Raw genomic sequence first — 15,414 nt, 5'->3', positions numbered from 1 at the left:
CATTGACAATAACATCATACAGTACAGGAAATAGTACACCTTGTAATGACTTTTTGGTATTTCTGTATCATTCAGCCGTGTCACGTTTCCAGCCCACCTCAGTCTCATAGTTATAGCACCTCCATCTTAACCTTTCACGAACTGGGCTGATGATTCTTCTGAGTATCCTCCTCTCGGAAGTATACAGCGATTCAGCATGCTTTGCTGTCAGAGCCCAGGTCTCAGAGACGTGTGTAAGCACTGGTCTGGTCAGTGTTCTGTAAATGGTTACCTCCAATTCCGATGATTCAAATGGCTGTGAGTACTATGGGACTTAACATCTGAGGTCATCAGTCCCCTAGAACGTAGAACTACTTAAACCTAACTAACCTAAGGACATGACACACATCCATGCCCGAGGCAGGATTCGAACCTGCGACCGTAGCGGTGTCATGGTTCCAGACTGAAGCGCCTAGAACAGCTCGGCCACAGCGACCGGCTACCTCCAATTGCTGGAATTTTCTCGTCGTTGTCATTTCGCGAGATGTGTGGAAGCTGTCGCCTGACTCTTTCCGGAAAATACGCTCTCGAATGTTCGATAGTAAACCACCCGTGACCCACAACGCCTCCGTTGCAGCGTATGCCGTAAGGGATCAAGTGCGGCGATGTAATGGGTCGCACAGCACTTCCTAATCCCATGAATCGAAAAAATCTGTCACAGCTTTCACTATATGTGCCCGAGCACTGTCCTGCGAAACGGCAGGGTGCGAGGAGGAAGAGGTTCTTTCTTCAAACGGGTCCTAGAATGTGTTACAAAAACGAACAGCTTAGAGATAGAAGCGGCGACGCTTTCTGCACCTGATCATTATTTTGTAGGACAGTTCTCATGTCTGCATGGAGCAAGAAGTGATGACTTGTTCGACAGATGGAGCCGGGAAGTGCTGTTTCACCCACCACACTCCCCTGACATAAATAGTTTCGACTTGATTCGTAAGATGAAGGAAGCACTTCATACCCTTCGCTTCAGAACTGTTACAGAGATTCGTCGGTCAACAGACCGCTCCACTCGATGTATCAACAAAACTGGCGCTACTGCCAGTATCTTGCAGCTTCCAAGTCGCAAACAGGTTGTACACCATGTTAGTGATTACTTTTAAGGGCAGTAAAAGTTGAATGTTCAAGAGAAAAAGGTTCACAAATTGAGCAGTTATTCGGCTTGCAATTGAGAGACAGAGTCCTCCTGAGGGATATCATGCCAAATTCTGTCCAAGATCATCAGAATCCTGAGCTGGTTGGAAGTTCCTGCCCAAAGTGCTCCAAACTTTCTGAACTGGGAAGAGATCCAGGGCCTTGCTAGCCAAGGTAGGATCCAGCAAGCACGAAGCTAAGCAGTAGGAACTCTCGGTGTGTGCCGGCGTCCATTATCTTGCTGAAACGTAAACCTAGGTTAGCTTGCCACGAACGTCAACAAAACGGGGTGTGGAATATCGTGGAGGTACCGCTGTGCTCTATGGGTGCTTGGGATGACAACTAAAGGGTCCTCCTAAGAAACGCAATGGCTCCCCAGATCATGACTCCCGTTACTGATTACAATTCTAGTCCATTCAGTGAGAGTCCCAGCCAAATGTGTCCGACCTTACTGCAAACAGGCCTGTTGGTGTACATAGGTGAAGGGTAGCTGGCGCAAGGGGCCCTGTGAGCTCAGCTCCGTTTCTGTGAGCCGCTCTTTAACGGTCCCTGTGGTCACGGAAACACCGACTGCTCGTCAGATCGATGCTAACAATGAATCCGTAACTCTGAGTGTATCTGTGACGATTTCTTGGTCATCTCGTTGTGTCATCGGCCTACGTCGACCGCTTCCATCTTGACACTTTGCTCGGCTATGGTTGACCGATTTCTGCCAACATCTCCAAACAGTGGTATCGCTCCTAATGAAATGGTGAGCTATTTGCCGATTATTCCAATCAGCTTCTTTGAGCCCAACTGAACGTCCTCTCTCAAACGCTGACACCTGCGTTAACTATTCACGTGCCTCTCTGCAAGGCCCTGTTACTGTCCAACTGAGTACACGCAATAGATTTCGCAAAATTTTATTCGCTGGTACTGACCATTCCCCGGATTTCCCTGCAGCTGTGAGGTTAAATGGCTGCAGCGTCACACATTCATATATTGGCCGTCGAAGATTACAGTTTTGCATTTTCCGCTGGTATCTGTATGAATACTAGTTTCTGACCAATTTGCATAGCTCATTAGTTTTAGATTGTAAATAATGGACGGTAGTGAAGTTCGAACCCTCCTTTGCGTTCAAGACATGCGCTGTGGGCACGGGGGATCAGTCCAATTTTAATTTACAATTGGTCCCAACTCTATGAATCCAGGAACTGGAGAGTATACCTCTCGCGAATCGTGGCATGTACGACGGCACATGTTTTCTACGGTTTATACTCACTCACTCACTCACTCACTGGTCATACCGGACACGAGAGTCCATTACCGCAGCAACGTATTTTCGCCATCTGTCCCTGTCTTGGGCTATTTCCTTCCATTCACCTTCAGTACCTAGGCTCCTCAAATCAGCTTTTCACATTGTCCTCCCATCTACGCCTCGGTCTCCCCACAGGACGTTTTCCCTCTAACTGCCCTACCAGTACTCTGCGAGCTGCCCTGCCCTGCTACGTGGCCCGTCCATCGCAACCTACGTGATTTAATAATACTGATTATGTCAGGGATTGAATAGAGTTCGTGAACATCTTTGTTATGCAGTTTTTGCCACTCTCCGCTAATGTCATTCCTTTCTGCTCCGAAAATTTTTCTCAAAATTTTGTTTTCATATACTCGAAACGGCTTTTCATTTTGCACAGTGAGAGACCAAGTCCACACCCACACAGCATAACTTGTAGAATAATAGTTTTGTATATTCTAATCTTTAAATTACTACACAATATCCGTGATGAAAGCAATCTATTCAGTGAGAAGTAGCACGCATTTCCCGCCTGTAATCTCTTCTTCAGTTCTGATTCAATCTTATTTCTCGAAGTGATGTCCACGCCTAGATACTTAAATGTGTTCACTTTTTCAAACTGCATGCCTCCAACTCTTAACATTTCCTGGTCTAATGCTGTTGGCATTCTAGTAGTAACCAGGTATTTAGTTTTGTCTTCACCTATCCTTAGACTTACATCTTCATTAGCCTTGATTAACGCATTGGCATTTGCTGTTACAGATTCTTTCCTATCGCTAATGATGTATAGATCATCTGCATATCCTAATATCTTAATATTTCCATTTAACTCCACACCCTCTGATTTATCTGCTGTCATTCGTACAATATATTCTAGGACTAAATTAAAAGCTAGCGGAGACGGGACATCTCCCTGTTTAAGTCCGTTCTTTATTACAAATTCTTCTGGCTCCAATTTCCCCACCCGTACTCTACCTTTTGTGTTTTTCAAACTCGCTTCTATAAGTCTAACATTCTTCTTTGGTATTCCAAGTTCCAAAAGAATTCTGTACAATTTTTATTGCAATACTGCATCATAAGCTTTTGTAAAATCTATGAAAAGATTATGAACTGGTTTATTGTATTCCCATTTCTTTTCCAAATGTGACGCAGGGTGAATATTTGGTCTATAGTTGATCTGTTCCTCCGAAAGCCAGCTTGGTATTCCCCCAAAATTTCATCTACATATGGTGTAAGCCTGTTTAGCAGAATATTCGAGAAAATTTTGGAACGTACTGGTAATAGCGATATGGCTCTATAATTACTACAATCCATTTCGTCGCCCTTCTTAAAAATTGTGATCAGAACCGACTGCTGCCACTCCTCAGGTATCATCTCTGAGTTCCATACTTCAGTTATCACTTTGTGAACTACTTCCACCAATTTCTGTCCCCAATTTTTAACTAATTCTGCAGTTATGTAATCTGTTCCTGGTGCTTTATGGTTTTTCAATTTGTTGATTCCATCTCTTACTTCCTTTAACGTTGGCTCAGGTGCCTGGGTTTCTGCTGTATGTATTTCGTACGGCCCGCATCTCGTGGTAGTGCGGTAGCGTTCTCGCTTCCCACGCCCGGGTTCCCGGGTTCGATTCCCGGCGGGGTCAGGGATTTTCTCTGCCTCGTGATGGCTGGGTGTTGTGTGCTGTCCTTAGGTTAGTTAGGTTTAAGTAGTTCTAAGTTCTAGGGGACTGATGACCATAGATGTTAAGTCCCATAGTGCTCAGAGCCATTTGAACCATTTGTATTTCGTACGTCTGCTCATTTCCTGCATCCTGGTGTACATTTAATAGATGCTCAAAATACGCCGTCCACTTAATAAAGCACTGGGGTCTGTCAGTATTCCCCCGGCGTCCCCTCGAAGTGCATTTGTCCTAGCCTTGAACCCCTTCCTATACGCATTTATGTCTAGGTAAAGTTCCCTAATGTTTTTTGTTTTACTGTTTGTTTCCATTTTTTTTTAATTTCATTGTTCAAATAGTCCCTCTTCTTTGCCCGTAGCCTACGACTAACTTCCATTCTCATATTCAAGAACTCCTCTCGTTTCCTGTCTCCCATTCTGTCCCAATCTAATCGCGCTTTTCTCCTTTCCTGTACCAATTTCTTGCATTCCTCATCAAACCACGGTTTCCTTCTGTTCTTCTTAATTGTACCTATTGTGACCTTCGCTGCCACTTTGATATTACTCCTCGCAGTGGTCCACTGTTTATTTACATCGTCGTCTTCATCTTCGTGTGTGTCCTGAGAGCATCAAACCTATTTGAAATTTCTATAATGTACCTTCTTCTAAAGGTTTCATCATTTAGCTTGTCAGTGTCGAACCTAACAAGTTCTGCATTGTGACACCTTGATGTTGCTGTAGATAGCAGTTGGTGAAATTTGGCAACTACAAGAAAATGATCAGAATCGCAGTCTGCTCCCCCGAAAGTCCTAATATTTTCTATACTAGTGTGCCATCTCCGATCTACAAGAACATGATCAATTTGGTTTCGGGTGTGTCCATCCGGAGAGGCCGAAGTTGTTTTATGAATGTCCTTTCTTTTGAAATATGTGGTCTCAAGAATTATGTCTTTTGAAACAGCAAAATTAACCACCTTTGTGCCATTATCATTCGAAATGTTATGCAAACTTCCTTTCCCAATTGTTGGCCGGAATGCTTCCTCCTTCCCTATCTTCGCATTAAAATCACCTACGATTAATTTTGTATCGTACGAGGAGAACTCATCCCACAGTTGATCTAGTTATTCATAAAAGCCGTCTTCAACAACCTCTTCAGTGTCCTCAGTTGGTGCGTGTACTTTAATTACTACTAGTCTACTCCACCTGCCGGAAAACACTATAACTGATAGTCGGTCACTAATGAACCTTATATCTCTGATTGCGCGAAGCCCTTTTCTCTGTACTGCGAAACCTATTCCGAAACTGTGAGCTTCTGCACCTCCATATAAAAATGTATAGTTACCCCTCTTGATGCTACCCTCCTCCTGCACCCCGAGTTTCTTGAATAGCTGTAATGTCTATATCGTATCTATCTAATTCGTCTAATAATGTCTGGAACGTTCCTGGCCTATTCAAACTTTTAACGTTCCATGTTCCCAACCTGAAAGTTCCTTTCGGCCTGAATCTCTTCGAAGTAGGTTCCACCCGGAGATCCGAATGGGAACCTAGTCTACCTCCGGAATATTTTACTTCAAAGGGACCCATGCCCATTAATGTTTCTGGTTCTTGATGAATAGAATTGATAGTAAGAGAAGAAGAAGCAGGTATGGTTCATCATACCGTCGCCTGCTCTCCACCGGCTGTCCGCGACTGTTTATTTTTTGTATTTGCAGCTACCCTTCATATCTGAAGGCCGTATCCCCTATCCGCAACCTGGGGACGCGCTGTGCCGTGGTCGTAGGAGCCCACGAGACGGATTAAGGGTGATATATTTGCAGAAGAGTGTGCTTTTGTCCAACAAGAGAAAGGTAATATTTCCTAAATTTTTAATAAGGTCGAAATAGCAGACGAAGACGTACAGTTAAAAGAGAAGGACGGACCTTGATGTGAAAAGAGGACGTTGCGGTGAAAAGACGGGCGGAAGGGACTTCTCGGTTCCTTTGTGGAAAAAAGTGGTATGTTGCGGAAAGAAGGCAGTTTTCCTTCGTTCGTGGTCAAAAGGTACAAAGTACGAACGAGGTTTATAATATTGGAACAGTGGAGGAAATTTTATAATGCAGAACGAGCAGAATGAAGAATGTACAAGATGCGTACAGTAACAGCATTGTGGCAGTGAATCAGATAATTTTGCGAATGGACACCAGTTTTCAAATTATGAACGACAAAGACTAAACTGAGAGAAAAGATCGCAACTGCTGAGACTCTGGCCTGAATAATTAATGAAAAGACTGGCGGAGAAGACTACAGGAGAGCTAAGATTCCCAAGATGTCGAAAGGACGAAAATTGTTGGCAGTTTTCTTTGAAAAATGCCATTCGATGCTGCATAAACAGAGATTACGTACGAAATACAGGGAGGTATTTTTACTTATAAAAGAAAGATGAATTACAGCGGCAGTATGGACTCTGTTGTAGAAAGTGACTAGTTACTGATTTTCGTTTTTGAGAAGACGGACTGAGAACGAATTATCTATTATCAAATTATTTAGCTTTTGGACCAATGCATACGTTACTGAACAGTGACAGCTTAAATAAAGCAAGGCCACGCTATCGGAATATATCGTTACGTGGGTGTCATTCACTGTATAACCACAAAATTATGTGAACATACCTTAAGAAGGTTGTATACATGGAGGTTGTATACATGGAAGAACCCTGGAGATACTAAAAGGTATCAGATATATTATATAATGATAAAACAGAGATTTAGGAACCACGTTGTAAATTGTAAGACATTTCCGGGGGCAGATGTGGACTCTGACCACGATCTATTGGTTATGAACTATAGATTAAAACTGAAGGAACTGCAAAAAGATGGGAATTTAAGGAGATGAGACCTGGATAAACTGAAAGATCCAGAGGTTGTACAGAGTTTCAGGGAGAGCATAAAGGAACAATTGACAGGAATGGGGGAAAGAAATACAGTAGAAGAAGAATGGGTAGCTTTGAGGGATGAAATAGTGAAGGCAGCAGAGGATCAAATAGGTAAAAAGACGAGGGCTAGTAGAAACTCTTGGGTAACAGAAGAAATACGGAATTTAATTGATGAAAGGAGAAAATATAAAAATGCAGTAAACGAAGCAGGCAAAAAGGAAAACAAACGTCTCAAAATGATATCGACAGGAAGTGCAAAATGGCTAAGCAGGAATGGCTAGAGGACAAATGTAAGGATGTAGAGACTTATATCACTAGGAGTAAGATAGATACTGCCTACAGGAAAATTAAAGAGACCTTTGGAGAAAGGAGAACCACTTGCATCAGTATCAAGAGCTTTGATGGAAACCCAGTTCTAAGCAAAGAGGGGAAAGCAGAAAGGTGGAAGGAGTGTATAGAGGTTCTATACAAGGGCGATGTACTTCAGGACAATATTATGGAAATGGAAGAGGATGTAGATGAAGATGAAATGGGAGATATGATACTGCGTGAAGAATTTGACAGAGCACTGAAAGACCTGAGTCGAAACAAGGCCCCCGGAGTAGACAACATTCCATTAGAACTACTGACAGCGTTGGGAGAGCCAGTCCTGACAAAACTCTACCATCTGATGAGCAAGATGTATGAGACAGGCGAAATACCCTCAGACTTCAAGAAGAATATAATAATTCCAATCCCAAAGAAAGCAGGTGTTGACAGATGTGAAAATTACCGAACTATCAGTTTAATAAGTCACATCTGCAAAATAATAACACGAATTCTATACAGACGAATGGAAAAACTAGTAGAAGCCGACCTCGGGGAAGATCAATTTGGATTCCGTAGAAATGTTGGAACACGTGAGGCAATACTGACTCTACGACTTATCTTAGAAGAAAGATGTTGAATGGAATACTCTCTTTCAAATTCTGAAGGTGGCAGAGGTAAAATACAGTGAGCGAACGGCTATTTACAATTTGTACAGAAACCAGAGGGCAGTTATAAGAGTCGATGGACATGAAAGGGAAGCAGTGGTTGGGAAGGGACTGAGACATGGTTGTAGCTATCCCCGATGTTGTTCAATCTGTATATTGAGCAAGTAATAAAGGAAACAAAAGATAAGTCTGGAGTAGGTATTAAAATTCATGGAAAAGAAATAAAAAACTTTGAGGTTTGTTGATGACATTGTAATTCTGTCAGAGGCAGCAAAGGACTTGGAAGAGCAGTTGAACGGTTGAACGGTATGGACAGTGTCTTGAAAGGAGGATATAAGAAATGAAATGAAATGTCGTGTGGCTAGGGCCTCCCGTCGGGTAGACCGTTCGCCTGGTGCAGGTCTTTCGATTTGACGCCACTTCGGCGACCTGCGCGTCGAAGGAGGATATAAGATGAACATCAACATAAGCAAAACGAAGATAATGGAATGTAGTCGAATTAAGCCGGGTGATGCTGAGGGAATTACATTAGGGAATGAGACACTTAAAGTAGTAAAGGAGTATTGCTATTTGGGGAGCAAAATAACTGATGATGGTCGAAGTAGAGAGGATGTAAAATGTAGACTGGCAATGGAAAGGAAAGCGTTTCTGAAGAAGAAAAATTTGTTAAGATCGAGTATAGATTTAAATGTCAGGAAGTCGTTTCTGAAAGTATTTGTATGGAGTGTAGCCATGTATGGAAGTGAAACGTGGACGATAAATAGTTTAGACAAGAAGAGAATAGAACCTTTCGAAATGTGGTGCTACAGAAGAATGCTGAAGATTAGATAAGATCACATAACTAATGGGGGTGTATTGAATAGAATTGGGGAGAAGAGGAGCTTGTGGCACAACTTGACTAGAAGAAGGGATCGGTTGGTAGGACATGTTCTGAGACATCGAGGGATCACCAATTTTGTATTGGAGGGCAGCGTGGAGGGTAAAAATCGTAGAGGGAGACCAAGAGATGACTACACTAAGCAGATTCAAAAGGATGTAGGCGGCTGTAGGTACTGGGAGATGAAGAGGCTTGAACAGGATAGAGTAGCATGGAGAGCTGAATCAAACCAGTCTCAGGACTGAAGACCACAACAACAACAACCTTAACACGTCAAACCCTATCTAACGATCCCATCTGTAGTATGTCAAAGAGTTACATATATCGATCTGCCCGAAGAAGTCGGAGTTAGTGACCGATATGTTTAATTGATTCTCATAATTGAGAAAGGCCGTCCGTGCTATCCATCAGCAAAGCTGGCAATTAGTCACCGTCCTAGCACCGAGACAGCCTCGACGCTCACCGAAACATACCATCAACTCATCTTTTTCCACACGACATTACAGCTCTACAAAGACTATATTCAACCCAACAGAATTAAACCCATTTTGAGAGGTAAAATCTTGTAGTAGAAATGAGTATTTACAGTGAAGAGTGTTACGTTCAAAGACAGACTACAACTCGCAGTTGAATATTGGACAGTAGCGGTTAATTTATGTAGAGAAGATTGATTTAGCTATATTCCGTGCAGCAGTTCGACGATGGTGCAGTTATGTTATCATTAAGTAGTATATGTGTAGCTGGGTCATGTACGTCTCGTCATTGAAAAATTCATTCTAATTACGCTAATGCAGTAGACGCGTATTTTACAGTTGTTGATTGTCACTTGATTTTCAGATTGAACTACAGATTCCATGAATTTATAATAGCTTGGATATTTATTAGAGATGGGCAAACTGAAACATGTAACTGTTTCGAAACAAATGAAACAGTACAATGTAATGTTTCGATACGCTGTTTCGAAACGGTGAAACAGTTTGTGTTTTGTAATCTAATAAACCTATACATTTTATCATCTTGAATGTCTACTCTGTAAGTATGTCCATATAAACACAAATGACGAGCGAGAGCGCTAATCATATCGCAGAAAGCATGAAACCATCACTTAGGCGTCTTGGCAGTTTCATATTTCCTGCAGCAAATTCGCTGCTTTCGTGTCGTGTAACTTTCATACTTTTCAATTGGCTGAGGACAGCCATAGCTGAAGACAGAAGAACCACCACGAACGGAACTGGAGGTGGGAGCAAACTGCAGAAACTACGGATATGCTACTGGGATTCCCATATTATGTTAGTGTGGGTAATATACCCGTCCTGCTAATTTCCATTCACACAAAGGGAATCATTGTGGATAATAGGCACAGTGACTATAGACTCACAAATAACGCCAAATAATTCGAATAAATAACAGAAAAAAAATTTGTCTTTCAAGGTGTTTCGAACCGTTACTACAAATTCACCATCCTTCGCAGCCGATCCCGTTCACCATTACACTATCAGAGATACGTCAAACAGATTGCTTGCAATTATACCTACATCAAATTTATGTATGTGTCTAATAACTGTCACTCTACACCTTTTTTTATTCAAAATGTTGTAGGCTTACTTGCGTTTCTTAATGTGATTACTGTACATGAACAGGGAAGCGTATGTTATAAAAAAGTGTAATTTAACTGAATCATTTTCACATATTTATTATTTTGAATGTGAATAGTATGCGTTGTTTTATTGTTTGGTTAGTGTTTATAAAGCAGATGTTACGCCATTTCGTAATAGGACATTCAGCTACAAACGAAGCTTTATTTTCGGATATCTTAAGCTTTATGCTATTGCTTGTCAAAAAGATTTCGACACTCTTGAAAGCGTTTCATGAAGTGTTATGTTGTGTTTCAGTACCAGTGCCAAGCCCGAATCTCGTCCGACACGGAGCGGAATGAAACATCACTGTTTCGATACAATTAGTCCGTTCCAAGCACAGGTGGACTGAAATAGCCTTATTTTGAAACAACGATACATTTTCTGTGTCTGGCTCGAGATTGAAACTGGTCCGGTTATCCGATTTGGTTGGGTTGTTTGGGGAAGGAGACCAGACAGTGAGGTCATCGGTCTCATTGGAGTAGGGAAGGATGGGGAAAGAAGTCGGCCGTGCCCTTTCATAGGAACCATCCTGGCATTTGCCTGGAGTGATTTAGGGAAATCACGGAAAACCTAAATCAGGATGGCCGGACGCGGGATTGAACCGTCGTCCTCCCGAATGCGGTTATCCGAGACGGGGGCGGAATGAAACACCACTGTTTCGAAACAGTGAACCACAGCCGTTCCGAAACACTGAAACAGTTCCACGTATCGATACACTGTATCGAAACATAGAAACAGTGGCCAAGTCTAATATTTATAGTTTTACATGGAAAAATGCTCTCTAGCTACATTTATGCACAGCAAAATGGCTCTGAGCACTATGGGACTTAACATCTGAGGTCAACAGTCCCCTAGAACTTAGAACTACTTAAACCTAACTAATCTAAGGACATCACACACATCCATGCCCGAGGCAGGATTCGAACCTGCGACCGTAGCAGTCGTGCGGTTCTGGACTGAAGCGCCTACAACCGCTCGGCCACCGCGGCCGGCTATGCACAGCAATTACGTCAAATTTGATACATAAATGTTCTATATTTGTGTCTGTTTTGCGTGAGTATGTGTGGAATTACACCACTTATCATATTCAAGCGTTTAGCCTTGTATACATTTAGCGAAGGGAGCTTGTTCAGTACAAATCTATTTCATGAAAGAGTAGCAGGATTGGTGGTGGCATTATTCGTTATGTACAGTGAAGTAGACAAGTATACTTGACTAGGGCTCAAGCGCACGAGGACGATATTCCAGTCTTACTTGACCAGACACTTTCATTATATGAATGAAAAAATATAGTGAATTATCACTATAAAATCAATGGTTCAAAGTTGGAAACGACAAATCCACACAAATACCTGGGCGTGACATTTCGCAGGGATATGGAATGGAATGATCACATAGGTTCAATGGAAGGTAAAGAAGATGGTAGACTTCGGTTTATTGGTAGGATAATGGGGAAGTGCAGTCAGTCAACAAAGGAGATTACTTACAAATCACACTTGCGACCGGTTCTAGAATACTGGTGAAGCGTGTGGGACCTGTACCAGAGGCGACAGAGAAGGGCAGAACAAATGGTCACCGGTTTTTTTAATCCGTGGGAGAGTGTCACAGAGATACGAAGGAATTGAACCGGAGGACTCTTGAAGATAGATGTAAACTATCCTGAGAAAGTCTGTTAACGAAATTTCAAGACCTCCTTTAAATGATTATTCTAGGAATATACTACAACGCCCCACATATCACTCACATGGGGATCGTGATGATAAAGTTAGAATAATAACTGCACTCATAGAGGAATTCAAACAATCATTTTTCTCTCGCTCCATACTTGAATTGAACAGGAAAAAACCCTAATAACTGGTACAATGAGAAGTGCCATCTGTAATGCACCTCACGGTGGTTTGCGAAGTATAGATATAGATGTAGATTATTAACCGTAGCAACGTACACCTCTGAAATTGTCGCACGAACTGTTCACTTGAACCACAGTGACCCTAAACTATTTACTGGAGTTAATAGCCTAAAATTTTGTGATGAATTTCGTCCTTATACTGAACACAATTTATTTCAGCTCTGTCATGTAATTTTTCAGTCTATATTAGTATTAATACGTATATCAAAATTTGAGAGCAAAAGCTGCCAAGTATACTTTTCGGTGACGAAACCTGAAACTGATCCTGGTCTAAAGACACTATTCGCAGTTTAATTAGATGAAGATGCAACTCATTTAATAAAAAGCACATGTCACACAAATATTTTGAGGTGTTATCTATGGATAAATCGATATATTCGTTAATTCGACACTTCTGGAGTGTCGGCGACTGCAACTTTAGAGGCAGCTGGCAGGTCTCATTTATTACGGACAGCTGTGTTCGAGCAATGAGCATTCTTACAGTGGAGAACTCTATTTTTCCATCGCTGTCTGAAATTAGGCAGACTGATCAGTTTCGGAATTGTCAATAATTCCTTCAGAATCACTTTCGTCACGCTATTTCGCGATAGCACATTGCATTAGTTAAATATTATTCCTACGTGCCATTTCCACATAAATGTACTTCACACTCGATGACAGAATGTTTACACGATATTCGATTCAGGTTCAACGTGACTCTTCAAAAATGTATCTGTCTATCTACATTGATGGCAGCGGGCTGTGTATCTTCAGTGGCACATGTTCAGTAGGAAGCAAAAAATTTCTATACTGAGAGTGACTCGGCTGTACAATTCTAGGGTTAATTGTAGCCTTTTTAGTGCAAATAAGCTCACATAATGATGAAATTGTAATCAAGACACACCACATACGTAAAAATAGTAAGGTATCACTTCCACAGCACTAGGCAAGGTGACCATGACGTAAAACATACCATATTCATCAGTGTTTTACAAATTTATAGGAAATAAATATAAATCCTCTTTTAAGGTGTGCAAAAAAAAAATATACTTCTCTTTAACTACTAAGGCATAGGTTCCCAATCTTCCTGAGACTGTTACCCATAAACGAGATCAGAAGTCATTCAACACCCTGAACAAAGTTTGGAACATTAGATCCCAGCATTAGACTGAAAAATATTGACTCTTATCTTTTAAGTGTCAAATTATTTACATTACTTAATTTTCAAACTATTGAAACTCAAACATTTTGTACATTTTTGAAACTAAACTAAAAAATAAGGAGTCAATTATGTGTGTTGTCCTGTTCATTCCTAAGAATAATTTTTTGCGTTTGCTTTGGTGTCCGCCGCTGCAGACCGTGGGACATGTGCCGAGTTCATGCAGTTCATAACTTTTGTTTTGCATTGCTAGCACTGTCGAAGGTCTACTTTTGCACCTCTAAATTGTTGCGAATGAAATCGGTATTCTTAAAAATTCTTCCGCTAATAATAGCTACTAAGCATCGACCTTTCGCTAAAATGATGCCTGTTGAGTTTCACGAAAATCTGTTTATATTATGTAGCCTTTTCGAGATCCCAGAAATTGCACATTCGCTCGAATCTCAGAAGCTGAAAATATTCCTTCATTCCCAGAAACTGATCTTAGAACCCAGATACTTATTCACAAATTTTCGAAATCAGAGAAAAGGTAGCTAATGGAATTTATTGCCGATGACGAGTGATAATTAACGACTAGTCGAATACCAAATCAAATAAATATAAGAGTAAACATGGCCTGGAGTGCCATTCGTAAACTAACTAAGCTTTAAAAATTTAGTTTTAAATGTGTATGAAACTGAACGCTTACAAACAGTTTGTATTATCAGTTTTTGCTCATAACGATGAGACGAGGTTTTTAACACTAAGACATTTCAAAATTTGAGGGAGGCTCAGGGACAAATGGGAAGAGGCATGTTGCAAATTACCGGAAAACGGGAATGCAAGACATTGAGTGTTTAATTGACTAGAATTGGTGACGTAACTGTGGCAATGATGAAAGGAAAAGAAATAGAGATTGGTTGGACAGTGGTCAGAAAAATGGACAGAAAATGGCCAAAGGAAGTTCTTCTCAGGATTCCAACAAATAACAAAAGACTAAGAATATAACCATATACAACTCAAGTAGATGATATTAAAGTAAGTGTAGTAGCAGCAGCTATCCGTGACGATGAATATCGGAATGCATGGCAACGTCTAGAGGAGGCTTCTATCCAGCAGTCGACATCAAATGACTGACGATTATGAAGTATTATATATTAGAGTTTACCTTTGCAATGATAATAGTGATTATTGTTGCAAAATAATTTAGTGCTCACTACATCTTCATCCATCCCACGTTTTTTACCCCTCAAAAGGTTTCATTTTACACTTCAGGGGGTAATTACTCCCACTTTTCTTAGGTAGTGGAACAGTTGCAAAATTCATTACACTGGACAGTTCGTGTTTTTCAAATTCCTATTACGTGCAAATACGTGTGCTGAAAAATGCCCTGAATAAAATTTCCCCCATACATATGAAATTTAGACCGATGAAATGGTAACGCAATGTGACTGCGCCGTTAAGGAAGTGTGGCAAAGGAAGGAGTCACTTACTTTGCGCTGTGTCCTAATCATGGTAATAACTAAACAACTGATAGAGTTACATAAAATACCAATTTGCGATAAGGACATTAATTCACCAGAATAACTTGTATGTAACCCAACTTTTCTTCGTACAGTGGGCGTTCATGGCTCAGTCTGTTAGTCTGACCACGTAATATGCCTGTTCCTGTCACAGAACAACTATAAAGCTCCTGTTATCATAATTATTATTTTTGCTTCTAGTGGACTGGAGTAGGGGAGCTATACAGACAGAACATGCTTCGCTAATAAATAAACTTGACAATATGCCAAATACGAACACTCCTACACTTTTCAAGTGTTTAAGTCTCTAAACTTAATAGTAGAAAACGTCACATTTAAATTATAACAACGCAGATTAAAATTACTTCAAT

Source organism: Schistocerca americana, chromosome 6 (assembly GCF_021461395.2).
Source record: "Schistocerca americana isolate TAMUIC-IGC-003095 chromosome 6, iqSchAmer2.1, whole genome shotgun sequence".
NCBI classification, from domain to species: domain Eukaryota; kingdom Metazoa; phylum Arthropoda; class Insecta; order Orthoptera; family Acrididae; genus Schistocerca; species Schistocerca americana.
The sequence above is the reverse complement of the archived record's forward strand: the minus strand, read 5'-3'. Positions refer to the sequence as shown.